This window comes from Pagrus major, chromosome 5 (genome assembly GCF_040436345.1).
Source record: "Pagrus major chromosome 5, Pma_NU_1.0".
Lineage (NCBI taxonomy): Eukaryota > Metazoa > Chordata > Actinopteri > Spariformes > Sparidae > Pagrus > Pagrus major.
The window spans coordinates 40330417-40337211 of NC_133219.1; the positions used below are offsets into that span (position 1 = coordinate 40330417).

General features: G+C 39.4%; 1 pseudogene; it reads right to left on the reverse strand.

Annotated features, from left to right (window-relative positions):
• Positions 1 to 471: 471 nt before the first annotated feature.
• LOC140996684 (GTPase IMAP family member 8-like) lies at positions 472 to 4117 on the reverse strand (annotated as a pseudogene).
• Positions 4118 to 6795: the final 2678 nt, after the last annotated feature.

A 6795-nucleotide genomic window follows, 5' to 3' on the forward strand; every position in this document is an offset into this window, starting at 1 on the left:
GTGGCACATGAGAAACACAAACAAATACTAGTTTAACTGTAGTTAACTGTTCCTCTCTAGATAATTGTGAACCAGAACTACTTAATGACTGATGTCAGAGATTCATATTGAAAAAGTTTCCTTCTTTCACTTTTCTCCTGTGTTGTGTGAGCTGTAACTCCAGCCCTGTGAGCCAGTTAATACATGTATGTAAACGTAAAGACATGTTTCTGGGACACATCCAGTCACGTCTGCACCATATTGACTTCTACTTTGTTGTTGTTGTTAGATGATGAAATCATTCACTTCAGTTATGAATCTCTTCAACTGAAACAACAGTTAGACTTGTATTTGTATTCATTTGCAGTTTTACTGTGTGTAAAGAACTTTGTCACTGTTTTTAAAGAAGCTCTATAAATATAAAGTTATTCTTCTTATGAATAATCAGTTAAAACCTTGTTTGAGATCAGCTGTGTATCAGTTTCTTCTTCACAGTCTGAGACAGTTAACTGCTGATTAAGCTACTACACTACTGTTGCTATGGTTACCTCCAGTTTAATCTTGTACACTTAAATATTTAGACACCTGACAGCCAATGAGAAGTGTTTCCTGTGTCCATGGTCTACATTACAGTACAACCCACTGCTCCTCCTGAGTTTGTGTTTGACAACACCAGTGAAAGACTTCGTCCTTCAGAGTTTCAGTACCAGAAAGAAAACCATGACCAAAACCCACTCCGCCATGAGTTGTCTTCACTGAGAAGTGTCTTTATCAAGGCACGCAATTCATGTTCATGTTGTTTCTGCAGATTTTTCTTTTCCTCTTCAGTTTTCACCTCCTTCATTTTTTCTTCATGTTTTTTCAGTAAGTCATCGATTTGTTTCAGATTTTCTCTCTTTCTGGTCACACATTTCACCAAGTCAGAAACTTGACTGAGATGTTTTTCTTTCATTTCTTCTTCATTGTGGACTCTAAGAGCCTTTAAGAGGTCGTATTGCTCATCTTTGTCTTTCATTTGTTTCTCATGTTCTTTCTTCTGATCTGCAAACTTCTTCTTGTATTTCTCTTTGAACTCATTGAACTCTTCAGCTTTCTCTCTGGCTTCTTCTTCATACGTCTTCTACAGATTCTCCATTTTCTGCTTAAACTTCTCCTCCATGTCTTTTCTCTCTTTCTCCTCTTGTTCTCTTCTGATTCGATCCTCTACTTTTCTTTTCATCATTTTCTTTTTCTTGTTTGTATTCTTCTTGCAGTTTTCTGAGTCTGGTTTGTTCCTCCTGTCGTCTCTGTTCATCTTCTTGAAGTCGTTTTTCCCACCATTCATTTTGTTTTTTCTCCTCCTTCTCTCGTTCTCTCCTCATCTCTTCTCTGCTCTCCTCCAGCTTTCTGTCAATGTTTTCCTTTGATTTTGACTCTGATCTTATTTTTTGCTCCAAAGTTTTGACTTTTTGTTTCCACTCCTGTTTCTGACTTTCTTCCTCTTGTTTTCTCTTCCTGTCTTCTTCTTCTCTCCTTTCCTGTTCTTTCTTTCTCTCCTCACGTTCTCTGTTGATGTTTTCTTCCTTTCCTTTAAGTTGTTTTTCTCTCAGTTTTCTCTCCTTTTCTATTTCTGTTCTCTGTTCATCCATTCCTCTTTCCATCTCTTCCATCTCTTCCTCATGTTTTCCTTGAAGCTCCTCCCTCTCTCTCCTCATCTCTTCTTCCTTCTCCTTCAGGATCCTCTCCACTTCTTTCTGTATCGCTGCCTCGGCCTCTTGCAGCATCTCATTAGTGTAGCAGCTGCCTCCATTTGTCTTCACCATGGTGTCGATCTTGGTGATCAGCTCACTGACCTGCATGTGGTTTTGTTCATCATCGTTATTAAACACGTGGTATCTTCCTCCACAGTCAGCGATCAGTTTCTTAAAGGAATCATCACAGTCTTTTTCAATGTAATCATCAATGGACAGCTCATCATGTTTCAGTTTATCTCCTCCAGTCAACAGAACGATGGTGAACCTCTCAGCATTTTTCCCGAAGCCTTCCTTGATAAGTTTTAATGTCTCCTTCTCTTCTTGTGTAAATCTGCCAATTTGTATCACCAGCAGGAAGACATGTGGTCCTGGAGCCAGAACACTGATGCATTTCACCATCTCCTCATTAACCTCTTCATAGGACAAGCTATTGTCAAACAGACCAGGAGTGTCGACCACAACGACTGGACGACCGTTTACTACAGTCTGTTCTTTCTGACAATGTTTGGTGACTGATGTTTGATTTGATTCAGCTGTAAACTCCTTTCTTCCTAGAATGGTGTTTCCTGAAGAGCTCTTCCCGCTGCCAGTCTTCCCTATCAGCACAATCCTGAGACACTCTGGGCTAAAGACATGGAGTTACTTAAATATTCACAGTATAGACTGTTTAATGTCCAGTGGATGATTTAGCATGAGAAAATATTATTTAAAAGAATGTAACAATACCAAAAACTCACGGCACCATATCATCACAGTCCACGGTATGATATTTATCACAATATTAAAAAAAGATGTCCTTTAATAATAACTGTGATGTGTACAGCACTGCCCAAATCAGACATCACCAGAGCGTCTGTGTGAGCCACAGTAGCATTGAGAATGAAACCAACAAAGCCATCAGAGGCGGAGTGAGGAGGGTCTTATGAGAATGAGCAGTATAACAGAACAATACAATGAGAGGGAGAGAAAAGAAAACATTCATACTGATTTCACTTCTTAGATCCGTGAACTTTACAAGCAAAATAACCACATGATAGGATGGTAGATATCGTCACAGTCCCACGACGGCATCGCAGCATTTTTTTTAGCTGGAAATTGTGAAATTCAGTACCGTTACATCCCTTCTATTTATATTGAAACATTACAGAACTTACAGCTGATGATGCTTTTTGTTCTCAGGTCCTTCAGCTCAGCCTGCAGTGTGGTGATGTTTTCTATTTGAGCAAATGCAAATGTTTCTGTTGTGAAGCTGCACAGTTTGTCTTTGTAGGGTCTCAGTCTCATTTTATCCACCATGTCCAACAGCTCTGGGATCTGCTGCTTGTTGCTGATGTTGAGAACAACAGATCTTCCTCCACAGCTCTGAAGGAGCTCCTGCATGTCTCTGTCCTTTCTTAAAAAGTCAACAACAGCTGGAGCTGTAGGATCTGAGTCCACAGTGAACAGAATCATGGTGAAGTCATTGACTCGAGAGCTGAATGTGTTCTGGATGGTCTTTAACTCTCCCTTGTCTTCATCAGTGAGGGGACCCACAGGTAGGACCAGGATGAAGGCATGGACGCCCTCAGGATCACAGAGGGAGACACACCTGAGTGATTCCTCCATCACTTCCTCCTGAGGTTTTCCACACAAGGCAGGCAGCTCCACCAGGGAAACCCAACGTCCACACACCTCTCCCCGACTCTGAACACACTCTGATGAGTTGGAGACTGAAGGACATAAAATGGCCTCAGCTGCTGAAGTCTTCCCTGCTCCTCTCCTCCCACACAGAACCAGGTTTAAAGCTGCTCTGATGTCTTCAGACTTTGGTCTGATGGTCTCTTCACTGAAGGTGAGGAAGGCTCCTCTGTTTTCATGGACAATCTTCTCAATCTTCTGCATTAATGACCTGTGGTTGTCTTCAGACATGTTGTAGTGTCTTCCTCCACAGTCTTTAAGGAGCTGATGCAGAGCAGAACTTGTTTTCTTCTCCTCATGTGTAGTGATGACCATCGAGTGTTTTAAAGCATCTTGACCAAACAAACTCAGGATGAACTTCAGAGTTTCTCTGTTCTTCTCTGTGAACTTGGAAGGATTCACTAACAGCAGGAGAACATTTGGTCCAGGTGAACAAAGACTGATGCACCTCTTCATCTCTTCTCTGACAGTTTCCACAGACAGACTGAAGATGTCTGGAGTTTTCACTACAGTTAGAGGATTTCCTCTCCACTCTCCACATGTGGCCACACACTTGCTGGTGTTTTGATGATGAAAAGCTTGGTCCGTGATGATGAAGTTCCCAAGTCTTGTCTGTTTGTCCTCACCTTTTCCCAGCAGCACAATCCTGAATCCAGATGCTGTGATACAACAGAGAGGAAGATAAAATAACATTAGAGGCTGAACTCACCACACTTACACCACAACATGAGGTGTAACAGCCTTTAGTTCATAATGTTCATCCATTAGTTTAACTTTGCATTTCTTTTTGCTGTTATACATTTTTGTACACTGGGTGGCAGTTAACTCCCATGGGACTGAATTTACACTGAGAGCGTAATGCAGCCAGGTGATATACAGTTTTTGCTCGTGGCATTTGCATATAGCTTGGCAGTGGCTCAAATTTGGTAAAGCTACCCAGCTGTGTAATGGATTGGGTTCTACCTGGATGCAAAACAAATCTGATTATTTGTAATAAATGAAGCACCAAATGTGATGTCTGGACTTTGTAATTGGTTTGAGTGTTACACAGCTGATGTCTACGGCATGTTTCAATCAGGTTCGCTGACATGTAGCATCGCAGTGACAGTAACGGCTATATGAGGAGATCTTATCAGTCACCTACAGGCTTGGCCAATTTTGTAGTTTAATTCATTGTGCCAACATGTTAAATTGTGCTGTGTCATATTATCCACAATTAACCAAATTATTTACCTCTACAACTGTTTTACATAAGAAATTCTATTTTAGAAAAGTGGTACTGAGAATCCAACAAAAAAAGTTTAAAAAAAAAAAAATCTATAAAGGTGCTGGAGGTACATCCGCTCTTCTCCCTCACTGGTAAATTCTGAATCTGTTAACCACAAGACTCTCAACCTGCCCACCACCGTGCTCGGTTGTCCAGTGAAACAGTAGTGCACATCAACATGGCTATCGTGAGAGTAAGCAGAGAGATTCAACCATACATGCTTCAGCCTCAGTCAGACTCAGATGAGGAATCTGTTGTGCATCCAGAGGTGGGAAGGAACGAAGTACAAATACTTAGTTACTGTACTGAAGTAGATGTTTCAGGTATCTGTACTTCACTTGAGTATTTCTTTAACTTTCCCTCCAGACCCTGCAGCCCTCTGCCTGGATTTTCTCTCTTTGTTGCTGCTCGGGACGCTTTACCAACCCAACATGTGGCTGTTTGACGTCCTGGGAATGAGACTCAACAATCAACTATCTCTGTGGTGCGTTCAGGAACAGCTGGGACAAATCCTACTGATTCTACCTTTAACTTTAATAGTCTTTGAATTATATTAATATGACGTGAGCTTCAGTAGCTTTGACCACAAATGTCCTTCAGAGGGAGACTTTTTACTCTGATACTCTGAGTACATGTCAGAGCCTGTACTTGATTACTTTTACTGGAGTAAAGGAGTTGAATCAGTACTTCTACTTTTACCAGAGTCCGTTTTTACACAAGTATCTGAACTTCTCCTGGAGGACAGACTGTGTGGACTTCACACTCTATTGATAATGTTAGTTCATTTTTTAATGTTTTAAGCTATATTTTAAGGAAAATGCTGAATCTGAATTTAACAGATGGTTGAATTGTGGGATGTGTTAAGATTCCTCCTGGAGAAAATATGCCACCCAAAACTCTATCTGCAAATGCACATGATTAGCATTGTGATGAATTTACTTACTGTGACTCGAACGGTCTTTAGCAGTGATTCCTGCATCATGCAGCCCTGAAAACGATGACATCATTAATTTGTTGCTTACTGTTCTAATGTAATCAAAGATGATTTATGAAGGTAGATTTGTGTCTTTATTATTCAATCAAAAAAAAGGTTGCTTCAATCAAAAAATATATTTTCAATCAAAAAAACCCGTTTCAATCAAAGAAAAAAAGTGTTTGAATGCAAAAATATATTTGAGACTCAAAAAATGCATTTGAACACTATTTTTTTTTGCTTGAAAATGTTTTTTTTGATAGAAGTGAAGGTTTTTTTGTTTGAAGCAACTTTTTTGATTGAAGTATTGTTGTTTTGTATTTGGGCCATATTATGGGTAGGACATTTGTGTCAAACAAACAAAAAATATTTTCAATCAAAAAATAAACCTTTTCAATCATAGAAAAAATGTTTTTGAATGCAAAAAAATATTTGAGACTCAAAAAATTGCACTTGAACACTTTTTTTTTTATTGAAAATGTTTTCTTTGATTGAAGTAATCTTTTTTGTGTTTGGACCATGTTGTGGGACATTTGTGTCTTAATTATTCAATCCCAAAAAAAGTTGCTTCAATCAAAAAAAATATATTTTCAATCAAAAAAAAAATATTTTCAATCAAAGAAAAAACTGTTTAAATGCAAAAAAAAAATCATTTGAAGTGTTTTTTTTTTTAAATTGAACTTTCTCTTTTTTTGAATGAAGTGAAAAAAGTTTAAGTCGTTTTTTTTTTAAAATCATTTTGACACAAACGTACCGCAGTGGGCGGCTGCTTCCCCATTGGTCAGACATGTTTGAGTGACAAGTGTCTACACCAACGACGTCTTTCTGACAAGCAAGTCATGGTCGCCAGCAGCCAGGAAGCAGTGGTGGAGTTGTTGTATATATGTCTATGGCATGAATCTATAATAGATCCATGGTCTGTGGTGGTTAGTAGATAAAACCACAGACATAGATACAGAGACGCCTCACTGAGCGGGTTGTTCCGCTGCTGCGATACGTCGACGTCGCCGCCATATTGGAGGAGGCAGATCTGCCCCGTGAACTAATACACGTGAATGGAGTGAACTTTAGAAAGCTCCTTCTACAAAGTGCTATAAGTTAATGTCTCTCATTTACACATTCACACACGTACGAATATATTCAGGAAACAGACAGGAACCAGAAAC